General features: G+C 40.8%; 1 protein-coding gene and 1 non-coding gene across 2 annotated transcripts in view; one reads left to right on the top strand and one right to left on the bottom strand.

Annotated features, from left to right (window-relative positions):
- Nucleotides 1-19,193, bottom strand: part of NCKAP5 (NCK associated protein 5) — an 824,104-nt gene that overhangs the window by 655,310 nt on the left and 149,601 nt on the right. The window lies entirely within an intron of this gene.
- LOC118012719 lies at nucleotides 4,433-4,539 on the top strand. Its single transcript, XR_004679790.1, has one exon. It is a non-coding gene; the product is annotated as a U6 spliceosomal RNA (small nuclear RNA).

The raw sequence follows: 19,193 nt of genomic DNA, 5'->3' as shown, positions 1-19,193 counted from the left end.
CTGGAGCTGCCTCCCCATCACCTGCTCCCCTTTGGTCTCCTCCCCTTCAGACATGCAAGGCTATCCTTGGCTATCCAACCCTGGAGCCAAACCTGGCATCTTTGACTCTTCCCTTCTCTCCACCACACACCAAATCCATGAAGAACACTGCTGGTCACTTCCTCTTTGAAATACAGGCAGAACCCTGCTGCTCCCCACCCCACCTGCTGCCCCCCCCCCCCACCATCCCCATCTACCTGGATGACTGCATCGGCCTCCAAACAGGTCTCCCTGCCTCTGCCCTTGCCCTGCAGAACAGCCAGAGTGACACCATAAAAATGCAAGTCACGTCAGCTCATTCTCCTGCTCAAACCCTTCAGGGCTTCCCAGGACCCCATCGAGTAAAGTGGAGTAAAGTATGACATGCTTCGTGAAGCCTCTGTCTTCTCTTGCATTCCCTCTTTCAGATCTTTTCTCAAAGGAGAGTCTTCCCCAAACACCTTACTTAAAGTCACAAGCTCAACACTCTATCTGCTCCCTGCTTGTATTTCCTCATAGTGCTCATCACTTTCTATACTTTTTGCTTATTTGTTTTCTTTATGATCTGTCTTCCCCACGAGGATGGCAAGTCCATGATGGCAGGGAGTTGTGTCTGCTCTGTCCCTGCCTTCTCCCCTAGCATCTAACACTGGGCCTGACCTGTATAAGGTGCTCAGTGAATATATCTTGAATGAATACATGGGCGAGTCAATGAATGAATGAGGCACCACTGCTCCCAAGGCAAGAGCTGTCCCAGACCCAGTATGGCATAAGTTACAAGGCACAGACGAAAACACCAAACCTGCATCAAGAGTGTGTTGGGCAGGGGTCCAGGAAGAGGAGGAAGGTGAGGGCACACCTAAGCACATGCTGATGGCTGGCGCAGCTCTTGTCCCAGCCTTTGCAGGGACGCTGCTGATAGCTTGGTAGTGGCAGGGCTTGCCTCACCACGTTGGGGCAGCTGAGTGGCTGAGGGTAGAAGGATGAGACTGGGTGCTCTCTACCCACACAAAGGGAAGCAAGTGTTCACATTCAGACCGTGATCTGATCTGGTGGGCCCACCAGTGATTTACGTGGATTGCCCCAACTCAGGAAGATGTCTGACGTCGAAGACTCTGGCCAGAAATCCCACGGGCTTGGGGGCCAAAATGAGGCCATTTTTATACTACCCAAATTAATTTCCCTTTGTCAATACGTATGGGATTTCCAGAAGAACATAGGCTGAGAAACGGTCTCCATATCCATTGTCCAGATGTTGGCAAAATAGAAGCCAAAAAAAGAAATATCTAATATTTAAAGTCTTGTGACTCCACAGCTTTTGGCCAAACAAACAAGCTTGGCTTGCTGGAAGCTCAAGACTAAGCCAAGGCTCCGGGTGGACTTTGAAGGCAGTTATTCTCAAACTCAAGGGAACTGAACTTTGATATGACAAATATCCAAGAGCTGTAGTACTGAGACCTTGTAAAATCAGCCTACAAATACAAAGCGTGACTTAGGTACTCCAGTCAGCAAATTCAGTATGAAGCAGAAGGAACAAACTGGAATATTGCCTAATATCCTAAGGGAGGAGACATTCCCAGTCTTTAAGGCTGGAAGGCAACTTACAGACGCTCTAGTCCAGGTATCCCGTATCAATCCCTGGATTTGTGAACACAGTCGCTCTGAAAGTTGGCCATGGTAATATGGTAATATTATTACCATATATTACCATAATATTAGCCGTGTAATATCCGGGCATTTGCTCTGACTATTCTCACATCTCACTGACTTCTCAATTCTTCCTTAGGCTCAGTATGTAACACTTAACCTCAGGCTCCTTCATTACCTGTTCCGACTCCCTTCCCTACCCAAGCACTGGGGCCCCCTTGATGTCATCATTACACATCAGGTTGGAGTAAGGAACAAACTCTCCAGCAGTTCGGGTCTGGGGAATTCTCAGCAGTTGGTCTGATGTATCAACTAATAACAAGAAAGTTCTATGGAAGATAACTGAATCGTCACCTGGCTTTATTAATGCTAAAAGCAATGTGATGATGCAAGTCTGCTGATTCCTAAGAGAATACCTCTACCAACATTAAAAGAGCAGACAAATAAGTTAGCTTCTAGTTTCTCTAGTTTGTGTGCAGGACTATATACATAACTTTTAAAATATTGAGACATTATAGCTATCTAGGTGACATTCTAAAAGCTTAGAAAACAATGCTTGGTCTAAAGAGCACCAATGAATGCAAGGCATACAATCAGACATCCTGAAGAGGCCACTTTCAGTGACCAGAAGTATTAACTACATATATTCTATCTAGCTTCTATAATAATGTCATTATCTGAGATGAAGAATAAAACAATTTTGGGTGGTTAACATGGTATACAATAAAATATTTTCAGTTCCTAATATTTGTACTTAAAATAATTGCTTGAGGTCTTCACACAGAATCAAAATTAAACATTTAATAGCTCATTGACCTTTATGTGTATCACTCCTAAAACTGTGGATAAGTGAAAACAGATATTTTATTCAAATGAAATCATAATATTTTTGTAGCTTAAATTTTTTCTTGAGCTCAATTGGTAAGAGTGTGGTACTTTACAAGAGTCATTATGAAACTATCTTAAACTGTAGTCATTTCCCTAAAGAAAATGTTTATGGCCTGATGGGATAATTATATTCTCCTATTAAATATCATTCTTCCAGGGCGAGTTATTGTTGAGTACAAATATGCCACTTTATATGCAAATAAAATGTATGGAGATGTGAATAAAAGTTCTGCGTCTATCTACTCACAGATCATCTTATTATGATTCATATTAACAGAACTTCTCAAGACGGGAGATGCTAATATCACATACAAGAGGCAATTCTTTCCTTGAATTTTTGCTTTCAAGATGTTTAGATACAGCTGGAAATATTTGCTTTTCTCACAGAGATAGCAGATTGGGGTTTGCATTCTGAGTTGTATTTTGAGTCAAAAGATTTTACCGTCCTGTGATTACTTATTACCAAAACTTGTTTTTTTTTTTTCTTTTCTTCTGACCTTGACTTCTCTTCAATCCGTTTCTTACAACACCCACACACCTGAAAACAAATCAGGACACCTTGGAGTCCAGAGTTTCCAAGAAGGTTTCTTAAATCCAACCTAGCAAAGCAGAGAATTTCACAAACATTACACAGAGTATAGTCATTTCGTGGCCACATATTTGCATTTTCTCTTTAAAAAAAAATCTATATTCTTTGAATTCAATCTTTGAGCAAAATACCATGGTAAAAGCCACGAGTCTGTTTTTCACATTTGAAGGAGCAATGTTTTTGTATCTCAAATCCCATCTCGGACGGGTACCTTATATTTTTATTAGCCACCTCTCATGGTGCTAGGGAACTTTTTTTTTTTTTTAAGATTTTATTTATTTAATTGACAGAGAGAGGGAGAGAGAGCACAAGTAGGGGGAGCGGCAGGGAGAGGGAGAAGCAGACTCCCTGCTGAGCGGGGAGCCTGATGTAGGATTCGGTCCAGGACCCAGCGATCAAGACCTGAGCTGAAAGCAGATGCTTAACTGACTGAGCCACTAAGGTGCCCCAGGGACCAACTATTTTAAAAAACTGGAGGATGTATATTTTATCCCTATGTGTGCAGAGCTAACAATATAAGATAAATACTGACTATATAAGGAAGGAACAAAGTATTTCATCACCATTTTTACTGCTTTCCCTGCAGCTCTCCTGTTCTTGCCTAGAGCTGTCAAAGGAATATGGGAAGGCCAGGTGGCATGAATGCGAAGACAGAGCTCTGATTTTCTGGCCAATGCACTGAACTCCCGATGTCAAAGGATCATATAGCTGATGGGGAACTAAAGGAAAGGATGCAAGTGAGGACATCGCAGGGCTGTATCACCAGATGAAGACATTATTGCACATTTGGGAATTTAATTACTTCTGTTGAAATTTGGAGAAAGCCCTTTTTCCCACAAACTAGAAAGTCATTCATCCAGGAGTCAAAACTCAGTATTTATACTTCTCGAGAATTATCTAAAATTTTATGACTGAAGTTAGAGTCTATTATACTTTTTTAATTAGGGCTTAGGGATAACAGGAGATAGCATAAAGTTAGTATTTGCATTAAATTGAAAGAGGTAGGGAGAGCTTTTTGCTATTTTCTAGGGAGTCCGGAAATCTATGTTGATTGTGAACATTTCTTCTCACTCTATTCAAGGACAATTGGTGGGCAGCTGGAAAATGCCAAGGAACTGAGAGTCTTGATCAATGTAAAAAGCAAGGCCTGCATAAATGGTATTATGGGACATATTTGCTAGATTGAAATTTCTGTAAGGGCAAGGTTCCTGTCTGCTTTGCACGTGATTGCTTTATTCTTGCTCAGAACAGTTCCTGTCACCTAGTAAGCCCTCAAAAATGTTTGACAGAGTGCTCACTTCAGCAGCACAGACACTAAAATTAGAATGATGCAGAGAAGATTTGCGTGGCCCCTGCATTCGGGTGACACGTAAATTGGTGAAGCATTCCATATTTTAAAAAATGTTTGACAGAGAGATGAAAAAAGCTGAGTACATGCTTTCCCACCCCTGGATATTGTACTATGTCTTGTCCATTCATCCAGAACTATAGTCACCCAACACTTAACTCCTAATAGTTGGGCCATATACACACACACTGAAAATACATTTTTCTTATAGCCTTTAAAATGAAAGAAACTCTTAAGTGTCCATAATCACTTAAATATTCTGCTTCAAAGCAGAGAAATGGACTAAATCTATTCTAAAAATGAAAAGTTTTTATAATACAATATTAAACCAATTTATTAACAATTTAATGTTAACAGGACATAGCTAAAGTCACCTTCAAAATAATGAATTTAAGTAAAGATCTTCGTAGTTAGAGAGGGCACAAATGGGCCCTCAGCTTGCTTGTCCTTGCTCCCTGATATTTGAGACAAAGTGGTTTGATCACTGGAAAAGTCTGTGCTTTGAAAATGACCTCTTGATCCATCTTCTTATTTTTAGTCTTGCCACCCCCCCCCCACCTCATTCCACTCTCCAGAATGGAGTTGGGCATCTTTCTAAAATGCAAATTGGGTCATGTCACTAGCTTGCTCAAAACACATCAGTACTTCAAGAGTTCCTATCTTTTTAAGACACTGTACTTAGTCATTTGCTTGTCATAAAAGGCCTGACTTGAATAGTATCCCTCCTCCAGATCCAAGCCCACTTCCCTCCACCCCTGGCCTTAAGCTCCAATAACACCAAAGTGGTAGTTGTTACCTCACTGGACACACTGCATTAGTTCACACCTCTGGACGTTTGCTCATACCATTTCCGTTGTGTGGCATGCTGTCCTTTCCTTTCTTGACCTTGGTGACACTTTTTCCCTTTAAGATGCATCAGGTCTCCCCTAAAGGATTCTTGGTTACAAGCCCTTCGGTTATAGTCCAATATAAGCCTGAGCATATCTCAGTATCTGTTCCGTTACATTGAAATTAACTAACCACGTGTCTGTTTCTGGCTCTACATTCTCAGTATTCCCGTTACACAAACTATGCCAAAGTTATCCTTTGGCTTCTAGCAGCCACTGTGAAGTCAGGGTCCATGACATTAATATGTACCACACCAAATTGAGTATGTAACATCCTCTTGTTCTTCCCCATCAACACTGCCTAATCTTTCAATGTTCTGTTGTGGCCTGGGAGTTTCCAGAAATTATCATAATATCATAATACCATAATTCCAAAAATTACCTCTTTTCTTATATAAATTGATTAATTAAGCTAATATATTTCACATAAGGCAGTGACGTTTTATATGGGTGTTAACAAAAGCTGTATTACTGACACTGAACAATTAGTAAATAACGCTATATTGAGGACTCAGGTGGGAAATATACCCAAGCATGAGTAAACTATGTGTGTTAACACTTGCAAAAAATCATTATTTAGATTGCAAGGAATGTTTGCATTAAAGCATCTCAGTTATGTTTTGTAGTAACTAAACTTGATATTATTTGCATATCTGGAGGGCTTCTACAGCTTTTTAAAAAATTTAAGAGCTCGGGGCACCTGGGTGGCTCAGTCGTTAAGCGTCTGCCTTCGGCTCATGTCATGATCCCAGGGTCCTGTGATAGAGCCCTGCAGCAGACTCCCTGCTTGGCAGGGAGCCTGCATGCCCTTCTCCAGCTCCCCCTGCTTGTGTTCCCTCTCTTGCTGTCTCTCTCCGTCAAATAAATAAATAAAATCTCCAAAAAAAATAAAAAATAGGGGCAGCTGGGTGGCTCAGTCGTTAAGCGTCTGCCTTCAGCTCGGGTCATGATCCCAGGGTCCTGGGATAGAGCCCTGCATCGGGCTCCCTGCTCAGCGGGAAGCCTGTTTCTCCCTCTCCCACTCCCCCTGCGTGTGTTCCCTCTCTCGCTGTGTCTCTCTCTGTCATATAAATAAAAAATCTTTAAAAAAAAATAATAAATAATAAACAAAATTTAAGAGCTCAAGCAAGTTTTAGAAATTCAAAAAATAATTACAAAATCATCTTTCTACGTCAATTTCTATATCAATGTAGTATGCCAACATATTGCCTAGAAAGATTTTCTTATAGTGGTGATAAACCCAGAGAAAAATATAATAGAAATGCTAACATTCCTTTAACCAATGGTGGTTCTAGCTGGGACCTCCTATTATCAATAAATATTGTGGCCCCCAGTCTCCAATTTCCAGACAACGCAGTGACTGAATCAGTATTCTCCAAAGCACAAAGCAGGCAATCTTTTTTGTCCTTTGTGCATTTTTCACATCTTAAAACTGCCCCCTTCAATCTTCCCATGTGCCATCTACCCACACATCCATGTCACTGTGTATCACTAGTCTTTGCAAGTTCTTCTGAGTGTAGTTTTGTTATTATGCTGAAATCTTATGCATAATTATTTGAAGTTGCTATGGAGATTTTGTGTGATGTGTCATGAAGAAAATCTATTGTGTTTGAGATAATTCTCCATACTAATGACTCAGGTATCCATCTCCCTCCCTTATTTTCTCTGGGATTATAACCAACTGTATATATTTGAATATCTATAAGCAAAAGTCATTTTACAAATAACACAACCAGAAAAGTTATTGAATTCACTAATATGAAGCACTTCAGTACAGCTGGGCCAATTTCTCGTGATTTAGGAAAAACTTCCATTACAGTATTTTTTTGAATACCAGCTAGATTCCTGCCTGCCTCCTTTAGGAAGAGATCCTGCAGAATTCTTTTACAGTTACATCTCTTAGAATTCTATCACTAATTATATGATATATATATTGGCTCTATTGTCACTTAGAAAATGTAATTTTATTTTTTTATTGTTTTAAAAGATTTTATTTATTTGAGAGACTGCATGCGTGCACGTGACAGAGAGAGAGAGCATGAGCAGGGGGAGGGGGAGAGGGAGAATCAGGCTCCTCCCTGAGCAGGGAGCCCAGCTCAGGACTTGATCCCAGGACCCTGGGATCATGACCTGAGTGGAAGGCAGACACTTAACTGACTGAACTACCCAGGCGCCCAGAAAATGTAATTTTAGAGCACGTATTAAACTGCTTGTGCAAAATTAAGGACAAATATAGCAACCTTATTAAAAATCATTTATTTGTCCTTCTTATATGGTTGAAGACATTTTTGAGGTGGGAGCCAACGGTGAAACTAATTACTTGACATTAATCAAAGGGCAATTCAGACTAATGGCTGGGATCTGAACAGCAGAAAGCAAATTTCACACCACCCACAAAGGTCATGATTTTATCTTTCTTGCCTGACGTCCCCACCACCAGCCCCGGACAGAAGAAGTCCTGAAATATCATATCAATTATCATTAGACAACTCACATAAATCTCTCTTCTGGCCTCTCGATTGGTAAAGCTGATTTCAGGATCATGATTGATCTTTGGAGATATCTTTGACATTCTTAAGTCAGCTATAGGTGGAAGAGAATTTTGATGAATCCAACATTTTGCCATCAGGAGAGTAGCATCCAGAGGATAAATACAAAAATGAGAAGTCAAATTTCAAATCAAAGGCAGACTAATTATAGAAACAATTCCTAGGTAACACTTTGTCTGAAAACATAACCAAGTTACTAATTTCCCAAACAACCAGTTCTGGAAAGGATGTGTGATCTTCACTCAGGATAATTTGACACCATGGGTACCCAGACAGAAACCCAGGTAGGAGCAGAGATGGCAAGGAGACTAGAGGGAGAGTGAACAGCTGGAGGGACTGAGTGAGATGCTCTGGGACAGGTTAGATCAGAGCCAATGCTTATGTGGTTATTTTAAAGGTAGCACTGATATTATTTTGTATAAACCAGGGCTGGTGAGTAACCTGTAAATGACTGAGGCAAAGGAGAAAGAACAGAGAAGAATGAGAGGAAGGTAGAGGAAAGGATAGCCATCACAAGGGGCACCTGGGGGGCTCAGTCGGTTACGTGCCTGACCATTGATTTAGGCTCAAGTCATGGTCTCAGGGTCTTGAGCTCAAGCCCCGTGTCCAGCTCCACACTCAGCGAGGAGTCTGCTTGAGATTCTGTCTCTCTTTCTGCCCCTTCACCCCCATGCCTCTCTCTCAAATAAATAAATCTTAAAAAAAAAAAAAGGCCATCACAAAACTGCCTACTCTCAGGCTGTGATAAAGGAAGAGTAAAAAGGAAACCATGTAAGCAGTGTGGCAGAGACAAAGTCTGCATGTCAGGGCTCCTGTAGGAATTTAGGTGCACTGATAAACGGCTTCAGATCAGTCAAGCATCAGCTGAGTCTGGACAGCAAGGGGCTCTTTTCATTGCCCTGGTGGTAATACAGTGAGTCAAGTACCTTCTTCCCAGAGTCTGAGGGTTGTCCACGTGGGATATTCCAGTTAGTGTCTTTAAAGTGACAGGTGACAGATCATGGGGGACTATTCTCTGTGCCCCAATTGATTAGAAGGGAGAAGTGTTTCCAGAAACAGTAGAAGATCGTTCATGGAGGAAACCAGGAGATAGCTTTTGTTAAGAATGTGAACAGAAAATATAACCAATCTCAAAAGGCTGCTGGGTAGAAGATCATGGTGAATCAAATTCGAGCCAGGAAGAAACTCAGCCTCAGAAACTGGGGCTAATAAATGTTTTGAGGGTCTTCTCATGGAAGGAAAAAATTACCAGTGCAGAGGGAGGATTTAGCACCATCTTGCTAATGGTAGGTGCAACATGGCAAAGGTCAACCCCAAGCAGCCGACAAGGTCCCGCTGTGGTGACCTGAGATTTCTCGCAAGGCTTCAGAGGCAGACAGGCTCCTGTCACATGGCTAACTGGGGCTGTGGGCCTTTTCTGGGAGCAAGGAACTGAGGTGAGAGGGAGAGCCTCACCCACCACACAACCAACACACATACCCCACTCTTAATTCAAATAGAGCAATGAGAAAAGCAGAGACACTGACAGTGAGATCTCTGGTGGCTTTAAAACTCAGCATACCTCTGAAACAAATAATACATTATATTTAGAAAGAAGAAGATAGCAGGAAGGGAAAAATGAAGGGGGAGGAAATCGGAGGGGGAGATGAACCATGAGAGACTATGGACTTTGAGAAACAAACTGAGGGCTCTAGAGGGGAGAGGGTGGGGGGATGGGTTAGCCTGGTGATGGGTATTGAGGAGGGCACGTTCTGCACGGAGCACTGGGTGTTATACACAAACAATGAATCATGGATCACTACATCAAAAACTAATGATGTAATGTATGGTGATTAACATAACATAATAAAAAATAAAATAAAATAAAAAACTCAGCAAAGAAAATGAAAGAATCTGAGGATGTAAGCAGTCATGTCCAGTTCAAGAATGTCTAGAAGAGGAAAGGGGATCGTTTGGGGAGCAAACAGCTGAAAGTTTAGAAAAAGTCAAGAGGATTTGGTTGTCTCAGCCAAGAGTCCCTAAGCATAGCAGCAAACAGAGATTCAGGATTTCCTCAGTATCCAAAGTCCTCTTTTTATGGACCCACAAAATTTTAATAAATACCTTTAAACTTTGTATTTCAGTTTAGTGGCATAAAAACGAACATTAAGGGTATTCTGAATGTAATAATAAAGAACTTCTTATCGAATATTGCCATGTGGTCCAGTCTTCTTTGTACTTTCGTTCATGATGGCCTTATTAAAAGCTAATATAAAAAGAACAGAAGTAGACTTAACGGGATATTCCTGCCACAAGAAAAGGCAAAGACAATGTATTCACACATGAAACTAACAACCATTATGTAGCTTGAAGGGTAGAAATTGGAAAGACAGCTCAGTCATCTTCCATCACAAGACTACACAAGGCAACCAAATGCAAAAGAACCTACTCCTAATAGAAAAGACCAGAGAAGACCACAGTCAAGGTAGAGGTCTAACAAATGTTTCAGCAAAACAGCACCATCTGTCATTCAATTCATGAATTTTATTTGGTTCTGTAATTAAATGAGACCAATGAGTAACAGGATGTGTGGAAGGAAAGACAAATGATCAAGGAAGAAAGAAACAAATCTGTAAAAACAGTGTCAAAGGTCCAGGGTAAGCCATGACTTACAAAAACGGGTGAAATCTACAGGGTGTTAGGTTATGACCCTGTTTAGAGTCAGATGAGGGAAAGGATGGAATTGACTTACTGCTTGATGCAGATGACATCATGCTAATATAGAAGCTAGGGAGAAAGCTGGATCATTCAATTCCTCTATCACTTGTCCCTTTGCTATCAAGGCAAATGATCTCCAAATTGAAAAGAAGAATAAAACATGAAGCCCAAGATAAGTGAAGAGATCACAAGGGAGATCAGCGAGCTTCTCTGCCTAAATCCAGTCTCAACAATAAATTACATTCCGGGGTAATAAATGGACTTCAGATGGGATGGTGGAAGCATTGTTGGCAATCTTTGAGGAGTCATGACAAGTCAGAGAGGGGCCCACATTAAAAGCCGGGAAATACGTTTATTTTTTGAGAACATTTCAGAATTTTTTTTTTAATTTTCAAATTCAAAGGAAAAAGCTACATTTAGAAACTACAAATCAGTTTCTAGGCTGATCTCCCTTCAAAAAAATCATTTCTAGAATGCAGTGTTCTAAAAAAGGGCGTATGGGGCACCTGGGTGGCTCAGTTCATTGAGCATCCGATTCCTGGTTTTGGGTCAGGTCATGATCTGGGAGTGGCGAGATCAGAGCCCAGAGTCTGGCATCCCACTCAGCGGGAAGTCTGCTTGGAGATTCTCTTCCTCTGCCCCTCCCCCCACTGGCATGCGCCCACTCTTTCTCTCAAATAAATAAATAAATCTTTTTAAAAAAATAAATAAAAGAAGGTGTGTGACAACTAGAAAAGAAATCAATGGTCACTCGGAGTTACAGAGACTCCCTAAGAACAGCTCCCCTTCACATCTTTGGAAAAAAGGCCAACAAGACCGAGAGGCAAAGTGAACCTGGATTTCTGCTGAGTGTTTAATAAAATATTGCTTGATGACCACGAAGCAGGATACAGAAAGAGGGACGAGATGGTCACTTCTGGGAAGCGAATCCGCAGCTGCACATTGCAGGTCCTCTGTCTAACACTTGTGCGGAAACACTGCGGCAGAACGTCATGCAACGCCTGGGTTTGGAGTCAAGAAATCTAAAGCTAAGTAACTGTTCTGCCTTGGATGAGTGCAAGGGTCCACAAGTCTGGGCACTGCCTGTTTGTGTAAGGCAAGCTTTACCAGAACAGGGTGGCATGCATCTGTTTACCTGTTGTCTGTGGTTGCTTTCGCGCTCCAGGGGCAGGGGAGAATAGCAGCTACAGAGACCGCCCTCCCACACGGAGGGAGCCCTTTACAGAGAAACTTTGTCAACCCCCTGCCAAGTCACGTAAGCCAGGATGGAGCATACCCTCTGGACACTCATTTTCGTCCTCCACATTAGTAGAGAGGGATAGCAGCCAATGCTTCTGGAGGTAGGTAAGGAAATAATGTATGGAAAAGCTTTTCGCGGATTGTAATGAGCTATACATGCAGAAGGCACGTGCTATTATGATCGCTCTGCCTGTTCAAAGATTAATAGCCATGCTTTGCACATTAAAGGCTCGCCAATCTCCAGTACACAGGAGACTCCCCCCAAGTACTGGATGGGCTTTTAAGTGAATGAATGGATGGATGGATAGAAGAATGGCTGGCTGGCTGGCTGAATGATACTAGTAACTACATCTTATTTGGCAGTGACTGTGTGCCAAGCAGCTGTTTTATACACAATAGCTGGTTTTATCCTTGTAACAGACTTGGTGCATTATTTACATTTTAGTGCTGAGTAAAGGAACAGAGATTTGAACAGGAACAACACCAGGAGAAACAGCCAATAAGTATAAAGCAATTAGTATGTCCCAGCCACTGTGCTCAGTACTTGTTAAATGTGACTTAACTCAATGTTCTCAGCTCTCCCATGAAGCAGGTATTAGCATTAACATCATCATCATCATTCCATACTTAGAGATGAGAAGACAGAGACCCAGCAAAGCCAGGTTATTTTCTCAAAGTCAAACATCTGGCACGTGGCAGAACTGAATTTCAAAACCTTGTCTTCCTGACTCTGATGCTTTAACCATGATATGCTGGGCCAACCTATTTACATTAACAAGGCTAAGTTCATTGAGGATAAATGTCAAGTCTTACTAGCATGATTTAAAAATGAACCCTTTGAAGTGTCTGAAGGGAAACTAGAAGCAGTTCCTATGAAAAATATGTTTTTGAAAACCGTTTTATTTTGGAACTAACTTTGGACTTAGAGGAGAATGGCAAAAAGAGTACAGAATTTCCATTATATTCCAGCTTCCCCTGATGTTAACATACTGTATAAATACAGCAGGATGGTAAGAACCAGAAAACTAATATGGCTACAGTACTCTTACCTAAAGATCTTACTCCAATTTCACCAGTTTTTCCACAAATGCCCTTCTTCTGTGCCCAGACCCCATCTGGGTTCCCACTTTGATACCTAGTTGCTATCTCTCCTTAGACTCTTCTAGGCAGTAACAGTTCTTCAGTCCCTGTCTTTCATGTTTTTGACACTTCGGAAGAATATCAACTAGCCATTTCCTCAGATGTCTCTCAATTTGGGTTCATCTGACTCTTTTTTTTCCTCATGACCAGACAAGGTACCTGTTTTTGGCAACACCCGAGATATAATGTTGTGTCCTCAGTGCATCATATCAAGGGGCTCATGATGTCAATATGTCTTATTACTTGTTTTAACAGACTACAGTCTCAGTAAGCTGACAGACATGCAGCCTAGTTGTTAACACACACACGTGCATGCAAATCTCATGATAGTTCCAACTGTGTCTTTAAAAACTTTTGAAAACCATGAGCAAAAAAATTACTATCAGTCCTACCTTTCTCTCCAGTGGCCAGATTACTGGAATAGGGCTGGGTTGCCAGAGGCTAGGAGCACCCCAAGTTGACTTCTTCTGCCTCATGGTATCCCTGCTGGCTGGGGAAGCATTTTGATGGACAGAAGCATGTTGACTGGACTCTGGTGTGTGCATCTAAGCCTCAAAGATAAGACCAGCTTGGGTCATGCTCCAAATACTCACTCAGTGCCCGGATCAGCTGTCCCACCTGCGAGTCAGGCTTATTGGACGATGGGCCCTAGGAAGAAGAATCTTCCAGAATCCCACCATTATACTTGGCCAAATAATACTAATATATACCTTGATTCTGTATTTCGATGGAAAGATATAAGTCCTATGAAGACAAGGGGAGTTTATTTTCTCACATCTTCTTTGGCAGCACATAGTCAATTTCAAAATTGCAATTGAACACAAAAAGAGCTCACTGTGAAAATGCTGAAAATCTATCACTCCACTCACACAGGCATAATTATGGAAGCTGTAAGAAGACTCCCTCTTTATTTATTGATCTGATTTCTATAAGTTTCCTGCATTTCAACATTTTTTTATCTCATCTTCCTGTTAGATTTATACTGTCTGCAAACTATAGCTTCATTCAATTTGAAATGTGTACATTCTACAATTCAGTCACCGTGAGAAAAAAAAGCCTTTAATAATTAAAGTAGCAAAGGTGCACCCTGCCAGCTCTAAATTACTCTGGTAAGATGTAAGCCATCAATATTTCTACAGAAAATGCCTTATTCAAAAAAGAAAATGCCTTATTCAACAATATGTCCTTATTATTTCACTTATAGACACTTCCCTGATAGCATGCATTTAAAACACATAATAAAAAAAAATAGAGGGGGAAAAAAAAAAGATTGGTTCATCTTAAAAACACCTTAAAAACACTTTAAAAACTTGCAGAAGTTAGGAAAACTAGTGTAGCAACAATTTTTTTGAAAGTTCATGTTTTGCAATTTTTGATAACCATTTTAAGTATAATTAACCGTTCTGAAACCCCTTCATTAGAAATTGCTTATCAAGAGTAAAAGAATAAGGAAGATAAAGTCAGAGATATATCAGAGATTTTAAAAATAATATTGATGAATTAAATCTTAAATATTTTAATTAAATACCAGCAACTAAATAAACACTTATTTTGATGGAACTTCCTTTTTTGGTGCTTATTAAATTCCAATGACACTTTAAAAATTATAATATTCCAGAAATTAATAACAGTTAAGGAAGCATGTGAAACAACTTACTGATTTAATAAGTCACTGAAAATCAAGACATGAAGGGACTTGAAGGGTCACATGGGGTATAAATTGGTATGATCTTTCTGGAGGACAATCCAACACTACGTAGAAAAGTTTTCAAGTACATACACAATCCTTCTACCCTCAGGAGTCATCATAAAGAAATGTTAACACAAATATACAATGATGTATGTAGATATATGTTCACAATGGTTTTATTTGTCTAAAATCATTGAAAATGACATAAGTAACCCAAATAAGGATTGTTTAATAAATTTTAAGACAAGTGGTCCTTAGCTTTTATACCTTCAATCTTGAAATAACGTGAGCTTCCAAGGAATCTCCTTCTAATTCTCCTTCTATGCTAAACGTGATCTCTTGTTCATCTGACCAGAAAAGAAACCCAGAACAAAACAATGGCAGAAATACCACAACAAACCCCTCCCAGCCATGGAATGGTGGTACTCTCTGCCTGGCCGGTGGTGCTCTCCAGGACACAGGGCTGCCGCCCTGCCATCCTTGGTATCTCAGAGCCTGAGCAACCGTCAACCTTTACTACAGCTGTCTTCACCAGACTGTTACAGAGCCTGGACAGGATCGCCTGACGGAAGAACCAAGCAGCACCCGGAGATCTTGGAGGATAGGGGGTTTATTTAACGTTGGCAGGCTCGGAGGAGAGTGATCTGCAAAGGTCTGAGCCCAGAGCACAAAACAAAGGGGGCAATTTATACACTTCTACTTCCACATACTGGGCACTCTTGGCGCCTGCGCGAAGCGGGGCAGAGAGAGGAACCCAGATTGGCGCCCATGGGAAGCAGAGCAGGGAGAACAACCTGGAAGAGCCCCGGGGCAAGGCCTGAGACTCCCTTGCTGGCTGGGTTGGCCATCTTAGGACACAGATTTTCCTTATCAAGACCACAGCAGAGGTGACCTTGGAGTGAGTGGAGGAGGGACCTGATGGACCGATCTCTGGGTTCCCCTCTAGGAAGAGGGGCTTGACTTTTTTCTCGGCCAAGGGGTTGGTTTTCAAGGTAAGATTTTATCTGAAGATGCTTTCTGAAGCCCAAAAAGAAAATACAAGTTTGAAAACCACTGCTATAACGTCTAACACTATTATTATTAGTACTAATTATTTTTTTAAGTTTTTATTTTAATTCCAGTTAGTTAACATACAGTGTTATATTAATAGTGATTCAAGAATTCCATATATCACTGGTGCTCACCATGACAAGTGCCCTCCTTAATCCCCAACACCTGTTTCACTCATCCCCACCACCTCGTCCTCTCTGGTAACCATCAGTTTGTTCTCTAAAGTTAAGAGTCTATTGTTACTTTTTTTTTTTTTTAATGAAGGCTAACAAGAAAAACAAAGTGCTAATTTTAGTCACCAGGATTGAAGATCTCATAAATTTAGAACAGGGCTATAATCTCTTATTCAAAATCCTCTGTACCAGATGAATTTTGAAAGTCAGAATATTTTATATTTATCAGGTAGTTAATAGAGAAATACATTCTATATTATGTATCACTGCCAGGAAGGACTTGGGGTGGTCACTCATAGTCAAATACCTTCACATTTTGGAAGTGAAACATAAAAATGTCTGCACCAAATGAATCACATAAAAACTGTAAGTTGCCTCACACCAGTTTATATAAGGTTCTTCCACCAACTGAGTGTTGGGCCAAACCTTTAAAAAAAAAAAAAAAAAAAAACAAGAAAAAGTAAAGAAAACGTTTGAATGCTAGAGGCTCCTGGATGCTGGAGTTCTGGCAAAGGGACTGTATGGAGACAAAGCTGGAATTTGTGATGAGCTGGAAAAGGAGGCTTCAGCTCAGTCAGAAGCTGACTGACCTGAAGTCAGCAAACCAGTGTTCATTTATAAAGGCAAAGAGTCACGTGGAAAGTTCTGTACCAAAGGCAGAGAGATCTCATCAGAGATGACAAACCGGAGATTACATACTTCTTTCAGCAGTTAGAAGGTCTAGCTACTCCGATGTCATTCTCTAAAATATGTTTTTAAAAAGGGATGATATATGGTTTAATATACATACAATTCTGTAATAATTTGGTGAGGTGAAAATATGTGCACTTTTTTAAAAGGAAGGTTTATTTATTTAATTTAGAGAGAGAGAGAGACAGAAAGCATGGGGGAGGGGCAGAGAGAGAGAGGGAGAGAGAGAGTCCCAAGCAGACTCCACACTGAGCCCTGAGCCCAATGCAGGGCTCGATCCCACGACCTGAGCCAAAACCAAGAGTCAGATGCTTAACGAACAAACCAGCCAGGCACCCCCAAATACATGCACTTTGTATTGTTAAGCATGCAAAGCTGACAAGAAATCAGTATTTTCCCCATTATTAGATAAACAGATGACTGATAGGTAGATAGACAGATCTCTTACCCCTGAGTGCACATGGACTAAAAGAAATCTATGTAAAATGATAAATGCCAAAATGTGAACAGTCTTTACCTCAGGGTAGTGCAAATTCAGCTGATTTTTAATTTTTGTTTTCAGGGTTTCTGTATTGTTAATTTTTTTTTTAGAATGACAAGTTATTTTTATGGAAAGAAAAAGCTCTCTTACATTTGGTGAAAAATGTAATTATTTGCAGTTTATATATAATTTAGATCCTCAGGGCTCAAGTAATTCACCTAAAGTCACAGTGTTAATTTGTAGCAAAATTGTATTTGGACTCAAGTCCTTTAACTTCTAGCCTTGTGTCCTGACCATTTTCCCAGGCTACCTTTCTAAATGAGGCATGAGTATGGTCCCTGTCTTAGAAAAGCTAATGACTGAGTAGAGGAGATGACAAATATAGATAGAAAGCAATGATCAAATATTACAAGATGCTATCTACTTAAGTAACTCCTGCAAATAAATCCTTTTGGAATCAGTGTGTGTGGCGGCGGCCGGGGGGTGGGCACATACAAATCTCAAATAAAAGAGAATGAAGGATGGGGCGCCTGAGTGGCTCAGTTGGTTAAGCGACTGCCTTCAGCTCAGGTCATGATCCCAGGGTCCTGGGATCGAGTCCCGCATCGGGCTCCCTGCTCTGCGGGGAGCCTGCTTCTCCCTCTCCCACTCCCCCTGCTTGTGTTCCCTCTCTCGCTGTGTCTCTCTCTGTCAAATAAATAAATAAAATCTTTAAAAAAAATAAAATTAAAAAAAAAAAGAGAGAATGAAGGATAACATTATACCACACCTATCACAAATCTCGCTGAATTCAGAGGAGGAGAAGATATACAAGTACCAGAGAATGCTTCATGGATAAAAGATGGATACGCTTTGAAAAGGTTAAGATCAGGGAGGTTATTTCCACACGGACATATCCAAACTGCATGGCTGATGATTGAAAGCAGAGTAAGATTCATCTGTGCTGGGGCTGAGGGGGAGTCAACCATATAGGTGGAGTGGGGCCAGATCATGAAAGGCTTCGGAAGCCACGTAAATAGTTAGATATGATGCGGGAAGAAATGGGAGCCATGGACAACTTCACCAAGAAAACCATGTGACAAAAGCCAAGTAACTGGTGTGAGTCATCTGGCAGTGTATAGGCTGGATTGACGGGGGGGAGACTGCAGTGCAAGGGGTCAGGTACAGGGCTGTGGAAATGATAATGGGCCACGCAAATTGACAAAGGATCAGAATCGGGGCTGGAAGTCAAAGGCTGAGCCACAAAGATGCTGAGGTTTTGAATGAATGCCTCTGAGAACAGTGATCCCTTGACAGAGACAGATGATGTTAGTTGGGTTCACTATCTCCAAAGGGAGAACAAAGAATTAAAAAACATTAAGTGCTCCTGTTCATTAATATTATACTCTGACCATTTAGCTTTGCGGATTTCAGTACTGAGGCCAACTGGCCATTCAAACTTCCAATGTGCAACATAGTTTGATTCTGTCCTGAAAATTACGCCATGCTCCTCTCATTCCACCCAGCTCTCACAAAGGCAGGGCTAGCCCAAATTAAGGAACACAAGTCAATACCAATTAAAGGAAAACAACAATTACGAAAAAAAAATAACCAAGCAAAAATCTTCCAAATAAGAACAAATCAATAGCACTTCCGTTGCATGGTGGAACAGGATCTTATGTGGCTCAAATATGATTTGAGGGTTTTTTTTTTATTATTATTTATTTGTAAAAGAGGAAGGAGAGATTATAAATGTAGAGAATGGACAAAAATGTAAGCAGTTGTGTCTTCCCTCTGTCTGCTTGGGTATTTTATATTTTGTTTGAAGTGTTTTTTAGGAAATGATTTATTATCTTCATCCAGTCTGCCCCAGCAGGGACACCTTCACTGGTCAGAGTGGCCAGTTTAGCTGGGATCCCATCGCCTCTGAACCTTTAGATAGACAGTGCTTTGAATTTCATCTCAGGGATCAGGTCACATCCAAATCCACTTAACATTTCACTGATACGGTTTTTGATGTCATCAGAGACCTTGATGGAATTACAATCCTATTAGTCATGATGGTGGAAGACAGGAGACCTTAGGTGGCTAATGTTCCATTCATAACAAGAAAGAGACGTTTAGCATT

The sequence above is a fragment of the Mirounga leonina genome, unplaced genomic scaffold, assembly GCF_011800145.1.
Source record: "Mirounga leonina isolate KUSES-001 unplaced genomic scaffold, KU_Mleo_1.0 Mir_151, whole genome shotgun sequence".
NCBI classification, from domain to species: Eukaryota; Metazoa; Chordata; class Mammalia; order Carnivora; family Phocidae; genus Mirounga; species Mirounga leonina.
The sequence above is the reverse complement of the archived record's forward strand: the minus strand, read 5'-3'. Positions and strand labels throughout refer to the sequence as shown.